General features: G+C 49.4%; 1 non-coding gene and 6 pseudogenes across 1 annotated transcript; all 7 read left to right on the top strand.

Moving 5' to 3' along the window:
• The first annotated feature begins 1,465 nt into the window (after nt 1-1,465).
• On the top strand, nt 1,466-1,670 carry LOC137325835 (U2 spliceosomal RNA; annotated as a pseudogene).
• Nucleotides 1,671-3,806: 2,136 nt separating this feature from the next.
• LOC137325998 (U2 spliceosomal RNA) lies at nt 3,807-3,977 on the top strand (annotated as a pseudogene).
• Nucleotides 3,978-6,118: 2,141 nt separating this feature from the next.
• LOC137325987 (U2 spliceosomal RNA) lies at nt 6,119-6,289 on the top strand (annotated as a pseudogene).
• Nucleotides 6,290-8,424: 2,135 nt separating this feature from the next.
• LOC137325986 (U2 spliceosomal RNA) lies at nt 8,425-8,595 on the top strand (annotated as a pseudogene).
• Nucleotides 8,596-10,487: 1,892 nt separating this feature from the next.
• On the top strand, nt 10,488-10,678 carry LOC137325715 (U2 spliceosomal RNA). The gene has a single exon (XR_010963958.1). It is a non-coding gene; the product is annotated as a U2 spliceosomal RNA (small nuclear RNA).
• A 2,142-nt stretch (nt 10,679-12,820) lies between these two features.
• LOC137325997 (U2 spliceosomal RNA) lies at nt 12,821-12,991 on the top strand (annotated as a pseudogene).
• Nucleotides 12,992-15,134: 2,143 nt separating this feature from the next.
• Nucleotides 15,135-15,305, top strand: LOC137325985 (U2 spliceosomal RNA; annotated as a pseudogene).
• Nucleotides 15,306-16,280: the final 975 nt, after the last annotated feature.

Below are 16,280 nucleotides of genomic sequence, written 5' to 3'. Positions count from 1 at the left end.
AGGTGTTCAGAAGGAAGGCCTGGGGGGAGGGAGGCAGGGAGGGACGGACGCACGCACGCAGGGAAATCAGCACAAAGCAGGTCCCCTGGAATCTCACACCTGCGTCCCAGAAAACAGGTCTCCTGGTCAAAGCAGTCCTGCCCGCCCTGCCATTAACGTGACAATGGACAGGGCCCGGCAGCTTGAGACACATCTTTTTTTCAATATGCAAGTTCTTTTTAAAAAGGTTTCCTTCCACAGCAGCTCTGAGTTAGAGTTAGAGTTAGAGTGAGAGAGAGAGAGAGAGAGAGAGAGAGACTGACTGACACTGACTCTCACACACACACACACAGACACACACCGTCTCCCATCCGATTGGTGGACTATGGGATTGAAAATCTAACTTTTAGTTTCAATGCAGCGCGTTGTTGTTGTAATATAGAACTGCAAGTTGCCGTTGTAGTCGTAGTTTCGAATCAGCACAAAGTAGGTGCCTCCCTGGAATGTCACACCTGCGTCCCGGAAAACAGGTCTCCTGGTCAAAGCAGTCCCGCCCCGCCCTGGGATTAACATGACAATGAACGGGGCCCAGTCAGGGAGCAGTTTGAAAGACATTTTTCAATATGCACTTCTGAAACATTAACGCCTTGTTTCTTCCGACAGTTTAACCAGCGATTAACATGACAATGGACAGGGCCCAGTCAGGGAGCAGCTTGAGAGACACCTTTCAATAGGCACTTCTGAAACATTAACGCCTTGTTTCTTTCGACAGTTTAGCCAGCCTTTAACACGTCTTGTGTTTTTATTTCCCATTTCCAGCCAGCCAGCCAGCCAGCCAGCCGAGCCAGCCTCTGCAGTATTTTTTTTCATTGGTCTTGCCTGCCGTGGAATGAATGTTTCAACACGAGCTGCCGATTGTCAGCACCTCACCTCTTTCTCAATTGGCCGTTGCAATCTCACTCACTCACTGTGAGACACGTCACATCACGTCACTAGTTTTCCTTAAAGAGGTCTCCTTCCACGGCAGTTCGTTAGTGACTGAGACTGACTGACGGAGGTCCGGTGAGACCCAACCCTCTCCCATCTGATTGGTGGCCTACTGGCAAATTTACCAATCTGTCAAGCAATCCTGGCAAGAAAGGGAAAAAAATCTTTAAACTCATCCACTGTTGCAATTAGAAACGGTGGCAAAAATGTGGCCAGAGTGGGAGAGAACGGCAGTGCTTCTAGACTGCATTAAACACAGGCAGCCAGAGACCAAAGAGGGAGTGCAAACAGGAGCCGAGATCAATTCGCATCGAGCGCGTCATCGCTTCTCGGCCTTTTGGCTAAGATCAAGTGGTCAAGTGGGGGAAGGCAACCATTTGGAGCCTTCCTGCCATTGTATGCCGGGGGGATGCAGTCAGGGAGAAATCCCCTCGGGCAGAGTGTAGAGCTTTGGCTTGTAGAGCTTTGGCTTGATGTAATGTCACTGCAAGGAATCTGGAATGAATCTGTAAGGCAATAAGGCACCCCAGAGTGTCAGAAAAAAAAAAAAATCTGTTCTTATCAGTTTAATATCTGATACGTCCCCTATCTGGGGACCATATATTAAATTGATTTTTGGAACAGGGAGATGGAACAGGGGCTTGCTCCGTCCACTCCACGCATCGACCCAGTATTGCAGTGTCTCTGGGAACGGTGCACCTCCCTGTGGGGAGATATTCAAAAGGAAAAACAGCTCTTTCCCAGCGTCTCTGTGTGTGTGTGTGTGTATGTGTGTGTATGTATTATTACTGAGAATAAAGCTGATATATTACACTTACTTTCTCAGCTCAGTGGTATTTCTTTCTTCTCCTCGGCTGAATGCCGCTCGCACGTAGCGATATAATTCAAAGTGCAAAATAACTTGGTGCCGTTGACTTTGAACAAGCAGGGTCTGCTTTCAAATGCAAGCTGCGCTCCCGAACTGGACTGTCTGTCTGTTTGTCAAGGAGAGGAAAAGGTGGCGGTGGTGAGGGTGGAGCATTAGCGCTCAGGAGGGGAGACTTTCTTTGAGTGGTGCCAATTAATCTGCACCAGAAAGTCATCCCCCCGACCGGGATTCGAACCCGGGTCTCAACGAGTTTAAAAGGTTGCGTCTTAGACCACTAGACCACCGGAGGGAACTGCCTCAACTCCCTGGGAACTTGTACAAGAGGCTGAGGACACGCACGCCTGCTGCGCTGCGCTGCGCTGGCAGCAGCGACCAGCAGGGGGCCGACCGGCTGATCCTTCCCTTTCACAGGCAGGCTTTTGACCCTCGATTAAACGACAAAGGTGTTCAGAAGGAAGGCCTGGGGGGAGGGAGGCAGGGAGGGACGGACGCACGCACGCAGGGAAATCAGCACAAAGCAGGTCCCCTGGAATCTCACACCTGCGTCCCAGAAAACAGGTCTCCTGGTCAAAGCAGTCCTGCCCGCCCTGCCATTAACGTGACAATGGACAGGGCCCGGCAGCTTGAGACACATCTTTTTTTCAATATGCAAGTTCTTTTTAAAAAGGTTTCCTTCCACAGCAGCTCTGAGTTAGAGTTAGAGTTAGAGTGAGAGAGAGAGAGAGAGAGAGAGAGAGACTGACTGACACTGACTCTCACACACACACACACAGACACACACCGTCTCCCATCCGATTGGTGGACTATGGGATTGAAAATCTAACTTTTAGTTTCAATGCAGCGCGTTGTTGTTGTAATATAGAACTGCAAGTTGCCGTTGTAGTCGTAGTTTCGAATCAGCACAAAGTAGGTGCCTCCCTGGAATGTCACACCTGCGTCCCGGAAAACAGGTCTCCTGGTCAAAGCAGTCCCGCCCCGCCCTGGGATTAACATGACAATGAACGGGGCCCAGTCAGGGAGCAGTTTGAAAGACATTTTTCAATATGCACTTCTGAAACATTAACGCCTTGTTTCTTCCGACAGTTTAACCAGCGATTAACATGACAATGGACAGGGCCCAGTCAGGGAGCAGCTTGAGAGACACCTTTCAATAGGCACTTCTGAAACATTAACGCCTTGTTTCTTTCGACAGTTTAGCCAGCCTTTAACACGTCTTGTGTTTTTATTTCCCATTTCCAGCCAGCCAGCCAGCCAGCCAGCCGAGCCAGCCTCTGCAGTATTTTTTTTCATTGGTCTTGCCTGCCGTGGAATGAATGTTTCAACACGAGCTGCCGATTGTCAGCACCTCACCTCTTTCTCAATTGGCCGTTGCAATCTCACTCACTCACTGTGAGACACGTCACATCACGTCACTAGTTTTCCTTAAAGAGGTCTCCTTCCACGGCAGTTCGTTAGTGACTGAGACTGACTGACGGAGGTCCGGTGAGACCCAACCCTCTCCCATCTGATTGGTGGCCTACTGGCAAATTTACCAATCTGTCAAGCAATCCTGGCAAGAAAGGGAAAAAAATCTTTAAACTCATCCACTGTTGCAATTAGAAACGGTGGCAAAAATGTGGCCAGAGTGGGAGAGAACGGCAGTGCTTCTAGACTGCATTAAACACAGGCAGCCAGAGACCAAAGAGGGAGTGCAAACAGGAGCCGAGATCAATTCGCATCGAGCGCGTCATCGCTTCTCGGCCTTTTGGCTAAGATCAAGTGGTCAAGTGGGGGAAGGCAACCATTTGGAGCCTTCCTGCCATTGTATGCCGGGGGGATGCAGTCAGGGAGAAATCCCCTCGGGCAGAGTGTAGAGCTTTGGCTTGTAGAGCTTTGGCTTGATGTAATGTCACTGCAAGGAATCTGGAATGAATCTGAAAGGCAATAAGGCACCCCAGAGTGTCAGAAAAAAAAAAAAAAAAAAAAAAAAAAAAAAAAAAAAAAAAAAAAATCTGTTCTTATCAGTTTAATATCTGATACGTCCCCTATCTGGGGACCATATATTAAATTGATTTTTGGAACAGGGAGATGGAACAGGGGCTTGCTCCGTCCACTCCACGCATCGACCCAGTATTGCAGTGTCTCTGGGAACGGTGCACCTCCCTGTGGGGAGATATTCAAAAGGAAAAACAGCTCTTTCCCAGCGTCTCTGTGTGTGTGTGTGTGTGTGTGTGTGTGTGTGTATGTATTATTACTGAGAATAAAGCTGATATATCACACTTACTTTCTCAGCTCAGTGGTATTTCTTTCTTCTCCTCGGCTGAATGCCGCTCGCACGTAGCGATATAATTCAAAGTGCAAAATAACTTGGTGCCGTTGACTTTGAACAAGCAGGGTCTGCTTTCAAATGCAAGCTGCGCTCCCGAACTGGACTGTCTGTCTGTTTGTCAAGGAGAGGAAAAGGTGGCGGTGGTGAGGGTGGAGCATTAGCGCTCAGGAGGGGAGACTTTCTTTGAGTGGTGCCAATTAATCTGCACCAGAAAGTCATCCCCCCGACCGGGATTCGAACCCGGGTCTCAACGAGTTTAAAAGGTTGCGTCTTAGACCACTAGACCACCGGAGGGAACTGCCTCAACTCCCTGGGAACTTGTACAAGAGGCTGAGGACACGCACGCCTGCTGCGCTGCGCTGCGCTGGCAGCAGCGACCAGCAGGGGGCCGACCGGCTGATCCTTCCCTTTCACAGGCAGGCTTTTGACCCTCGATTAAACGACAAAGGTGTTCAGAAGGAAGGCCTGGGGGGAGGGAGGCAGGGAGGGACGGACGCACGCACGCAGGGAAATCAGCACAAAGCAGGTCCCCTGGAATCTCACACCTGCGTCCCAGAAAACAGGTCTCCTGGTCAAAGCAGTCCTGCCCGCCCTGCCATTAACGTGACAATGGACAGGGCCCGGCAGCTTGAGACACATCTTTTTTTCAATATGCAAGTTCTTTTTAAAAAGGTTTCCTTCCACAGCAGCTCTGAGTTAGAGTTAGAGTTAGAGTGAGAGAGAGAGAGAGAGAGAGAGAGAGACTGACTGACACTGACTCTCACACACACACACACAGACACACACCGTCTCCCATCCGATTGGTGGACTATGGGATTGAAAATCTAACTTTTAGTTTCAATGCAGCGCGTTGTTGTTGTAATATAGAACTGCAAGTTGCCGTTGTAGTCGTAGTTTCGAATCAGCACAAAGTAGGTGCCTCCCTGGAATGTCACACCTGCGTCCCGGAAAACAGGTCTCCTGGTCAAAGCAGTCCCGCCCCGCCCTGGGATTAACATGACAATGAACGGGGCCCAGTCAGGGAGCAGTTTGAAAGACATTTTTCAATATGCACTTCTGAAACATTAACGCCTTGTTTCTTCCGACAGTTTAACCAGCGATTAACATGACAATGGACAGGGCCCAGTCAGGGAGCAGCTTGAGAGACACCTTTCAATAGGCACTTCTGAAACATTAACGCCTTGTTTCTTTCGACAGTTTAGCCAGCCTTTAACACGTCTTGTGTTTTTATTTCCCATTTCCAGCCAGCCAGCCAGCCAGCCAGCCGAGCCAGCCTCTGCAGTATTTTTTTTCATTGGTCTTGCCTGCCGTGGAATGAATGTTTCAACACGAGCTGCCGATTGTCAGCACCTCACCTCTTTCTCAATTGGCCGTTGCAATCTCACTCACTCACTGTGAGACACGTCACATCACGTCACTAGTTTTCCTTAAAGAGGTCTCCTTCCACGGCAGTTCGTTAGTGACTGAGACTGACTGACGGAGGTCCGGTGAGACCCAACCCTCTCCCATCTGATTGGTGGCCTACTGGCAAATTTACCAATCTGTCAAGCAATCCTGGCAAGAAAGGGAAAAAAATCTTTAAACTCATCCACTGTTGCAATTAGAAACGGTGGCAAAAATGTGGCCAGAGTGGGAGAGAACGGCAGTGCTTCTAGACTGCATTAAACACAGGCAGCCAGAGACCAAAGAGGGAGTGCAAACAGGAGCCGAGATCAATTCGCATCGAGCGCGTCATCGCTTCTCGGCCTTTTGGCTAAGATCAAGTGGTCAAGTGGGGGAAGGCAACCATTTGGAGCCTTCCTGCCATTGTATGCCGGGGGGATGCAGTCAGGGAGAAATCCCCTCGGGCAGAGTGTAGAGCTTTGGCTTGTAGAGCTTTGGCTTGATGTAATGTCACTGCAAGGAATCTGGAATGAATCTGTAAGGCAATAAGGCACCCCAGAGTGTCAGAAAAAAAAAAAAAAAAAAAAAAAAAAAAAAAAAAAAAAAAAAAATCTGTTCTTATCAGTTTAATATCTGATACGTCCCCTATCTGGGGACCATATATTAAATTGATTTTTGGAACAGGGAGATGGAACAGGGGCTTGCTCCGTCCACTCCACGCATCGACCCAGTATTGCAGTGTCTCTGGGAACGGTGCACCTCCCTGTGGGGAGATATTCAAAAGGAAAAACAGCTCTTTCCCAGCGTCTCTGTGTGTGTGTGTGTGTATGTGTGTGTATGTATTATTACTGAGAATAAAGCTGATATATTACACTTACTTTCTCAGCTCAGTGGTATTTCTTTCTTCTCCTCGGCTGAATGCCGCTCGCACGTAGCGATATAATTCAAAGTGCAAAATAACTTGGTGCCGTTGACTTTGAACAAGCAGGGTCTGCTTTCAAATGCAAGCTGCGCTCCCGAACTGGACTGTCTGTCTGTTTGTCAAGGAGAGGAAAAGGTGGCGGTGGTGAGGGTGGAGCATTAGCGCTCAGGAGGGGAGACTTTCTTTGAGTGGTGCCAATTAATCTGCACCAGAAAGTCATCCCCCCGACCGGGATTCGAACCCGGGTCTCAACGAGTTTAAAAGGTTGCGTCTTAGACCACTAGACCACCGGAGGGAACTGCCTCAACTCCCTGGGAACTTGTACAAGAGGCTGAGGACACGCACGCCTGCTGCGCTGCGCTGCGCTGGCAGCAGCGACCAGCAGGGGGCCGACCGGCTGATCCTTCCCTTTCACAGGCAGGCTTTTGACCCTCGATTAAACGACAAAGGTGTTCAGAAGGAAGGCCTGGGGGGAGGGAGGCAGGGAGGGACGGACGCACGCACGCAGGGAAATCAGCACAAAGCAGGTCCCCTGGAATCTCACACCTGCGTCCCAGAAAACAGGTCTCCTGGTCAAAGCAGTCCTGCCCGCCCTGCCATTAACGTGACAATGGACAGGGCCCGGCAGCTTGAGACACATCTTTTTTTCAATATGCAAGTTCTTTTTAAAAAGGTTTCCTTCCACAGCAGCTCTGAGTTAGAGTTAGAGTTAGAGTGAGAGAGAGAGAGAGAGAGAGAGAGAGACTGACTGACACTGACTCTCACACACACACACACAGACACACACCGTCTCCCATCCGATTGGTGGACTATGGGATTGAAAATCTAACTTTTAGTTTCAATGCAGCGCGTTGTTGTTGTAATATAGAACTGCAAGTTGCCGTTGTAGTCGTAGTTTCGAATCAGCACAAAGTAGGTGCCTCCCTGGAATGTCACACCTGCGTCCCGGAAAACAGGTCTCCTGGTCAAAGCAGTCCCGCCCCGCCCTGGGATTAACATGACAATGAACGGGGCCCAGTCAGGGAGCAGTTTGAAAGACATTTTTCAATATGCACTTCTGAAACATTAACGCCTTGTTTCTTCCGACAGTTTAACCAGCGATTAACATGACAATGGACAGGGCCCAGTCAGGGAGCAGCTTGAGAGACACCTTTCAATAGGCACTTCTGAAACATTAACGCCTTGTTTCTTTCGACAGTTTAGCCAGCCTTTAACACGTCTTGTGTTTTTATTTCCCATTTCCAGCCAGCCAGCCAGCCAGCCAGCCGAGCCAGCCTCTGCAGTATTTTTTTTCATTGGTCTTGCCTGCCGTGGAATGAATGTTTCAACACGAGCTGCCGATTGTCAGCACCTCACCTCTTTCTCAATTGGCCGTTGCAATCTCACTCACTCACTGTGAGACACGTCACATCACGTCACTAGTTTTCCTTAAAGAGGTCTCCTTCCACGGCAGTTCGTTAGTGACTGAGACTGACTGACGGAGGTCCGGTGAGACCCAACCCTCTCCCATCTGATTGGTGGCCTACTGGCAAATTTACCAATCTGTCAAGCAATCCTGGCAAGAAAGGGAAAAAAATCTTTAAACTCATCCACTGTTGCAATTAGAAACGGTGGCAAAAATGTGGCCAGAGTGGGAGAGAACGGCAGTGCTTCTAGACTGCATTAAACACAGGCAGCCAGAGACCAAAGAGGGAGTGCAAACAGGAGCCGAGATCAATTCGCATCGAGCGCGTCATCGCTTCTCGGCCTTTTGGCTAAGATCAAGTGGTCAAGTGGGGGAAGGCAACCATTTGGAGCCTTCCTGCCATTGTATGCCGGGGGGATGCAGTCAGGGAGAAATCCCCTCGGGCAGAGTGTAGAGCTTTGGCTTGTAGAGCTTTGGCTTGATGTAATGTCACTGCAAGGAATCTGGAATGAATCTGTAAGGCAATAAGGCACCCCAGAGTGTCAGAAAAAAAAAAAAAAAAAAAAAAAAAAAAAAAAAAAAAAAAAAAATCTGTTCTTATCAGTTTAATATCTGATACGTCCCCTATCTGGGGACCATATATTAAATTGATTTTTGGAACAGGGAGATGGAACAGGGGCTTGCTCCGTCCACTCCACGCATCGACCCAGTATTGCAGTGTCTCTGGGAACGGTGCACCTCCCTGTGGGGAGATATTCAAAAGGAAAAACAGCTCTTTCCCAGCGTCTCTGTGTGTGTGTGTGTGTATGTGTGTGTATGTATTATTACTGAGAATAAAGCTGATATATTACACTTACTTTCTCAGCTCAGTGGTATTTCTTTCTTCTCCTCGGCTGAATGCCGCTCGCACGTAGCGATATAATTCAAAGTGCAAAATAACTTGGTGCCGTTGACTTTGAACAAGCAGGGTCTGCTTTCAAATGCAAGCTGCGCTCCCGAACTGGACTGTCTGTCTGTTTGTCAAGGAGAGGAAAAGGTGGCGGTGGTGAGGGTGGAGCATTAGCGCTCAGGAGGGGAGACTTTCTTTGAGTGGTGCCAATTAATCTGCACCAGAAAGTCATCCCCCCGACCGGGATTCGAACCCGGGTCTCAACGAGTTTAAAAGGTTGCGTCTTAGACCACTAGACCACCGGAGGGAACTGCCTCAACTCCCTGGGAACTTGTACAAGAGGCTGAGGACACGCACGCCTGCTGCGCTGCGCTGCGCTGGCAGCAGCGACCAGCAGGGGGCCGACCGGCTGATCCTTCCCTTTCACAGGCAGGCTTTTGACCCTCGATTAAACGACAAAGGTGTTCAGAAGGAAGGCCTGGGGGGAGGGAGGCAGGGAGGGACGGACGCACGCACGCAGGGAAATCAGCACAAAGCAGGTCCCCTGGAATCTCACACCTGCGTCCCAGAAAACAGGTCTCCTGGTCAAAGCAGTCCTGCCCGCCCTGCCATTAACGTGACAATGGACAGGGCCCGGCAGCTTGAGACACATCTTTTTTTCAATATGCAAGTTCTTTTTAAAAAGGTTTCCTTCCACAGCAGCTCTGAGTTAGAGTTAGAGTTAGAGTGAGAGAGAGAGAGAGAGAGAGAGAGAGACTGACTGACACTGACTCTCACACACACACACACAGACACACACCGTCTCCCATCCGATTGGTGGACTATGGGATTGAAAATCTAACTTTTAGTTTCAATGCAGCGCGTTGTTGTTGTAATATAGAACTGCAAGTTGCCGTTGTAGTCGTAGTTTCGAATCAGCACAAAGTAGGTGCCTCCCTGGAATGTCACACCTGCGTCCCGGAAAACAGGTCTCCTGGTCAAAGCAGTCCCGCCCCGCCCTGGGATTAACATGACAATGAACGGGGCCCAGTCAGGGAGCAGTTTGAAAGACATTTTTCAATATGCACTTCTGAAACATTAACGCCTTGTTTCTTCCGACAGTTTAACCAGCGATTAACATGACAATGGACAGGGCCCAGTCAGGGAGCAGCTTGAGAGACACCTTTCAATAGGCACTTCTGAAACATTAACGCCTTGTTTCTTTCGACAGTTTAGCCAGCCTTTAACACGTCTTGTGTTTTTATTTCCCATTTCCAGCCAGCCAGCCAGCCAGCCAGCCGAGCCAGCCTCTGCAGTATTTTTTTTCATTGGTCTTGCCTGCCGTGGAATGAATGTTTCAACACGAGCTGCCGATTGTCAGCACCTCACCTCTTTCTCAATTGGCCGTTGCAATCTCACTCACTCACTGTGAGACACGTCACATCACGTCACTAGTTTTCCTTAAAGAGGTCTCCTTCCACGGCAGTTCGTTAGTGACTGAGACTGACTGACGGAGGTCCGGTGAGACCCAACCCTCTCCCATCTGATTGGTGGCCTACTGGCAAATTTACCAATCTGTCAAGCAATCCTGGCAAGAAAGGGAAAAAAATCTTTAAACTCATCCACTGTTGCAATTAGAAACGGTGGCAAAAATGTGGCCAGAGTGGGAGAGAACGGCAGTGCTTCTAGACTGCATTAAACACAGGCAGCCAGAGACCAAAGAGGGAGTGCAAACAGGAGCCGAGATCAATTCGCATCGAGCGCGTCATCGCTTCTCGGCCTTTTGGCTAAGATCAAGTGTAGTATCTGTTCTTATCAGTTTAATATCTGATACGTCCCCTATCTGGGGACCATATATTAAATTGATTTTTGGAACAGGGAGATGGAACAGGGGCTTGCTCCGTCCACTCCACGCATCGACCCAGTATTGCAGTGTCTCTGGGAACGGTGCACCTCCCTGTGGGGAGATATTCAAAAGGAAAAACAGCTCTTTCCCAGCGTCTCTGTGTGTGTGTGTGTGTGTGTGTGTGTGTATGTATTATTACTGAGAATAAAGCTGATATATTACACTTACTTTCTCAGCTCAGTGGTATTTCTTTCTTCTCCTCGGCTGAATGCCGCTCGCACGTAGCGATATAATTCAAAGTGCAAAATAACTTGGTGCCGTTGACTTTGAACAAGCAGGGTCTGCTTTCAAATGCAAGCTGCGCTCCCGAACTGGACTGTCTGTCTGTTTGTCAAGGAGAGGAAAAGGTGGCGGTGGTGAGGGTGGAGCATTAGCGCTCAGGAGGGGAGACTTTCTTTGAGTGGTGCCAATTAATCTGCACCAGAAAGTCATCCCCCCGACCGGGATTCGAACCCGGGTCTCAACGAGTTTAAAAGGTTGCGTCTTAGACCACTAGACCACCGGAGGGAACTGCCTCAACTCCCTGGGAACTTGTACAAGAGGCTGAGGACACGCACGCCTGCTGCGCTGCGCTGCGCTGGCAGCAGCGACCAGCAGGGGGCCGACCGGCTGATCCTTCCCTTTCACAGGCAGGCTTTTGACCCTCGATTAAACGACAAAGGTGTTCAGAAGGAAGGCCTGGGGGGAGGGAGGCAGGGAGGGACGGACGCACGCACGCAGGGAAATCAGCACAAAGCAGGTCCCCTGGAATCTCACACCTGCGTCCCAGAAAACAGGTCTCCTGGTCAAAGCAGTCCTGCCCGCCCTGCCATTAACGTGACAATGGACAGGGCCCGGCAGCTTGAGACACATCTTTTTTTCAATATGCAAGTTCTTTTTAAAAAGGTTTCCTTCCACAGCAGCTCTGAGTTAGAGTTAGAGTTAGAGTGAGAGAGAGAGAGAGAGAGAGAGAGAGACTGACTGACACTGACTCTCACACACACACACACAGACACACACCGTCTCCCATCCGATTGGTGGACTATGGGATTGAAAATCTAACTTTTAGTTTCAATGCAGCGCGTTGTTGTTGTAATATAGAACTGCAAGTTGCCGTTGTAGTCGTAGTTTCGAATCAGCACAAAGTAGGTGCCTCCCTGGAATGTCACACCTGCGTCCCGGAAAACAGGTCTCCTGGTCAAAGCAGTCCCGCCCCGCCCTGGGATTAACATGACAATGAACGGGGCCCAGTCAGGGAGCAGTTTGAAAGACATTTTTCAATATGCACTTCTGAAACATTAACGCCTTGTTTCTTCCGACAGTTTAACCAGCGATTAACATGACAATGGACAGGGCCCAGTCAGGGAGCAGCTTGAGAGACACCTTTCAATAGGCACTTCTGAAACATTAACGCCTTGTTTCTTTCGACAGTTTAGCCAGCCTTTAACACGTCTTGTGTTTTTATTTCCCATTTCCAGCCAGCCAGCCAGCCAGCCAGCCGAGCCAGCCTCTGCAGTATTTTTTTTCATTGGTCTTGCCTGCCGTGGAATGAATGTTTCAACACGAGCTGCCGATTGTCAGCACCTCACCTCTTTCTCAATTGGCCGTTGCAATCTCACTCACTCACTGTGAGACACGTCACATCACGTCACTAGTTTTCCTTAAAGAGGTCTCCTTCCACGGCAGTTCGTTAGTGACTGAGACTGACTGACGGAGGTCCGGTGAGACCCAACCCTCTCCCATCTGATTGGTGGCCTACTGGCAAATTTACCAATCTGTCAAGCAATCCTGGCAAGAAAGGGAAAAAAATCTTTAAACTCATCCACTGTTGCAATTAGAAACGGTGGCAAAAATGTGGCCAGAGTGGGAGAGAACGGCAGTGCTTCTAGACTGCATTAAACACAGGCAGCCAGAGACCAAAGAGGGAGTGCAAACAGGAGCCGAGATCAATTCGCATCGAGCGCGTCATCGCTTCTCGGCCTTTTGGCTAAGATCAAGTGGTCAAGTGGGGGAAGGCAACCATTTGGAGCCTTCCTGCCATTGTATGCCGGGGGGATGCAGTCAGGGAGAAATCCCCTCGGGCAGAGTGTAGAGCTTTGGCTTGTAGAGCTTTGGCTTGATGTAATGTCACTGCAAGGAATCTGGAATGAATCTGAAAGGCAATAAGGCACCCCAGAGTGTCAGAAAAAAAAAAAAAAAAAAAAAAAAAAAAAAAAAAAAAAAAAAAAAAAAATCTGTTCTTATCAGTTTAATATCTGATACGTCCCCTATCTGGGGACCATATATTAAATTGATTTTTGGAACAGGGAGATGGAACAGGGGCTTGCTCCGTCCACTCCACGCATCGACCCAGTATTGCAGTGTCTCTGGGAACGGTGCACCTCCCTGTGGGGAGATATTCAAAAGGAAAAACAGCTCTTTCCCAGCGTCTCTGTGTGTGTGTGTGTGTGTGTGTGTGTGTGTGTGTATGTATTATTACTGAGAATAAAGCTGATATATCACACTTACTTTCTCAGCTCAGTGGTATTTCTTTCTTCTCCTCGGCTGAATGCCGCTCGCACGTAGCGATATAATTCAAAGTGCAAAATAACTTGGTGCCGTTGACTTTGAACAAGCAGGGTCTGCTTTCAAATGCAAGCTGCGCTCCCGAACTGGACTGTCTGTCTGTTTGTCAAGGAGAGGAAAAGGTGGCGGTGGTGAGGGTGGAGCATTAGCGCTCAGGAGGGGAGACTTTCTTTGAGTGGTGCCAATTAATCTGCACCAGAAAGTCATCCCCCCGACCGGGATTCGAACCCGGGTCTCAACGAGTTTAAAAGGTTGCGTCTTAGACCACTAGACCACCGGAGGGAACTGCCTCAACTCCCTGGGAACTTGTACAAGAGGCTGAGGACACGCACGCCTGCTGCGCTGCGCTGCGCTGGCAGCAGCGACCAGCAGGGGGCCGACCGGCTGATCCTTCCCTTTCACAGGCAGGCTTTTGACCCTCGATTAAACGACAAAGGTGTTCAGAAGGAAGGCCTGGGGGGAGGGAGGCAGGGAGGGACGGACGCACGCACGCAGGGAAATCAGCACAAAGCAGGTCCCCTGGAATCTCACACCTGCGTCCCAGAAAACAGGTCTCCTGGTCAAAGCAGTCCTGCCCGCCCTGCCATTAACGTGACAATGGACAGGGCCCGGCAGCTTGAGACACATCTTTTTTTCAATATGCAAGTTCTTTTTAAAAAGGTTTCCTTCCACAGCAGCTCTGAGTTAGAGTTAGAGTTAGAGTGAGAGAGAGAGAGAGAGAGAGAGAGAGACTGACTGACACTGACTCTCACACACACACACACAGACACACACCGTCTCCCATCCGATTGGTGGACTATGGGATTGAAAATCTAACTTTTAGTTTCAATGCAGCGCGTTGTTGTTGTAATATAGAACTGCAAGTTGCCGTTGTAGTCGTAGTTTCGAATCAGCACAAAGTAGGTGCCTCCCTGGAATGTCACACCTGCGTCCCGGAAAACAGGTCTCCTGGTCAAAGCAGTCCCGCCCCGCCCTGGGATTAACATGACAATGAACGGGGCCCAGTCAGGGAGCAGTTTGAAAGACATTTTTCAATATGCACTTCTGAAACATTAACGCCTTGTTTCTTCCGACAGTTTAACCAGCGATTAACATGACAATGGACAGGGCCCAGTCAGGGAGCAGCTTGAGAGACACCTTTCAATAGGCACTTCTGAAACATTAACGCCTTGTTTCTTTCGACAGTTTAGCCAGCCTTTAACACGTCTTGTGTTTTTATTTCCCATTTCCAGCCAGCCAGCCAGCCAGCCAGCCGAGCCAGCCTCTGCAGTATTTTTTTTCATTGGTCTTGCCTGCCGTGGAATGAATGTTTCAACACGAGCTGCCGATTGTCAGCACCTCACCTCTTTCTCAATTGGCCGTTGCAATCTCACTCACTCACTGTGAGACACGTCACATCACGTCACTAGTTTTCCTTAAAGAGGTCTCCTTCCACGGCAGTTCGTTAGTGACTGAGACTGACTGACGGAGGTCCGGTGAGACCCAACCCTCTCCCATCTGATTGGTGGCCTACTGGCAAATTTACCAATCTGTCAAGCAATCCTGGCAAGAAAGGGAAAAAAATCTTTAAACTCATCCACTGTTGCAATTAGAAACGGTGGCAAAAATGTGGCCAGAGTGGGAGAGAACGGCAGTGCTTCTAGACTGCATTAAACACAGGCAGCCAGAGACCAAAGAGGGAGTGCAAACAGGAGCCGAGATCAATTCGCATCGAGCGCGTCATCGCTTCTCGGCCTTTTGGCTAAGATCAAGTGGTCAAGTGGGGGAAGGCAACCATTTGGAGCCTTCCTGCCATTGTATGCCGGGGGGATGCAGTCAGGGAGAAATCCCCTCGGGCAGAGTGTAGAGCTTTGGCTTGTAGAGCTTTGGCTTGATGTAATGTCACTGCAAGGAATCTGGAATGAATCTGTAAGGCAATAAGGCACCCCAGAGTGTCAGAAAAAAAAAAAAAAAAAAAAAAAAAAAAAAAAAAAAAAAAAAAATCTGTTCTTATCAGTTTAATATCTGATACGTCCCCTATCTGGGGACCATATATTAAATTGATTTTTGGAACAGGGAGATGGAACAGGGGCTTGCTCCGTCCACTCCACGCATCGACCCAGTATTGCAGTGTCTCTGGGAACGGTGCACCTCCCTGTGGGGAGATATTCAAAAGGAAAAACAGCTCTTTCCCAGCGTCTCTGTGTGTGTGTGTGTGTATGTGTGTGTATGTATTATTACTGAGAATAAAGCTGATATATTACACTTACTTTCTCAGCTCAGTGGTATTTCTTTCTTCTCCTCGGCTGAATGCCGCTCGCACGTAGCGATATAATTCAAAGTGCAAAATAACTTGGTGCCGTTGACTTTGAACAAGCAGGGTCTGCTTTCAAATGCAAGCTGCGCTCCCGAACTGGACTGTCTGTCTGTTTGTCAAGGAGAGGAAAAGGTGGCGGTGGTGAGGGTGGAGCATTAGCGCTCAGGAGGGGAGACTTTCTTTGAGTGGTGCCAATTAATCTGCACCAGAAAGTCATCCCCCCGACCGGGATTCGAACCCGGGTCTCAACGAGTTTAAAAGGTTGCGTCTTAGACCACTAGACCACCGGAGGGAACTGCCTCAACTCCCTGGGAACTTGTACAAGAGGCTGAGGACACGCACGCCTGCTGCGCTGCGCTGCGCTGGCAGCAGCGACCAGCAGGGGGCCGACCGGCTGATCCTTCCCTTTCACAGGCAGGCTTTTGACCCTCGATTAAACGACAAAGGTGTTCAGAAGGAAGGCCTGGGGGGAGGGAGGCAGGGAGGGACGGACGCACGCACGCAGGGAAATCAGCACAAAGCAGGTCCCCTGGAATCTCACACCTGCGTCCCAGAAAACAGGTCTCCTGGTCAAAGCAGTCCTGCCCGCCCTGCCATTAACGTGACAATGGACAGGGCCCGGCAGCTTGAGACACATCTTTTTTTCAATATGCAAGTTCTTTTTAAAAAGGTTTCCTTCCACAGCAGCTCTGAGTTAGAGTTAGAGTTAGAGTGAGAGAGAGAGAGAGAGAGAGAGAGAGACTGACTGACACTGACTCTCACACACACACACACAGACACACACCGTCTCCCATCCGATTGGTGGACTATGGGA

This window comes from Heptranchias perlo, chromosome 9, assembly GCF_035084215.1.
Source record: "Heptranchias perlo isolate sHepPer1 chromosome 9, sHepPer1.hap1, whole genome shotgun sequence".
NCBI classification, from domain to species: domain Eukaryota; kingdom Metazoa; phylum Chordata; class Chondrichthyes; order Hexanchiformes; family Hexanchidae; genus Heptranchias; species Heptranchias perlo.
The sequence above is the reverse complement of the archived record's forward strand: the minus strand, read 5'-3'. Positions and strand labels throughout refer to the sequence as shown.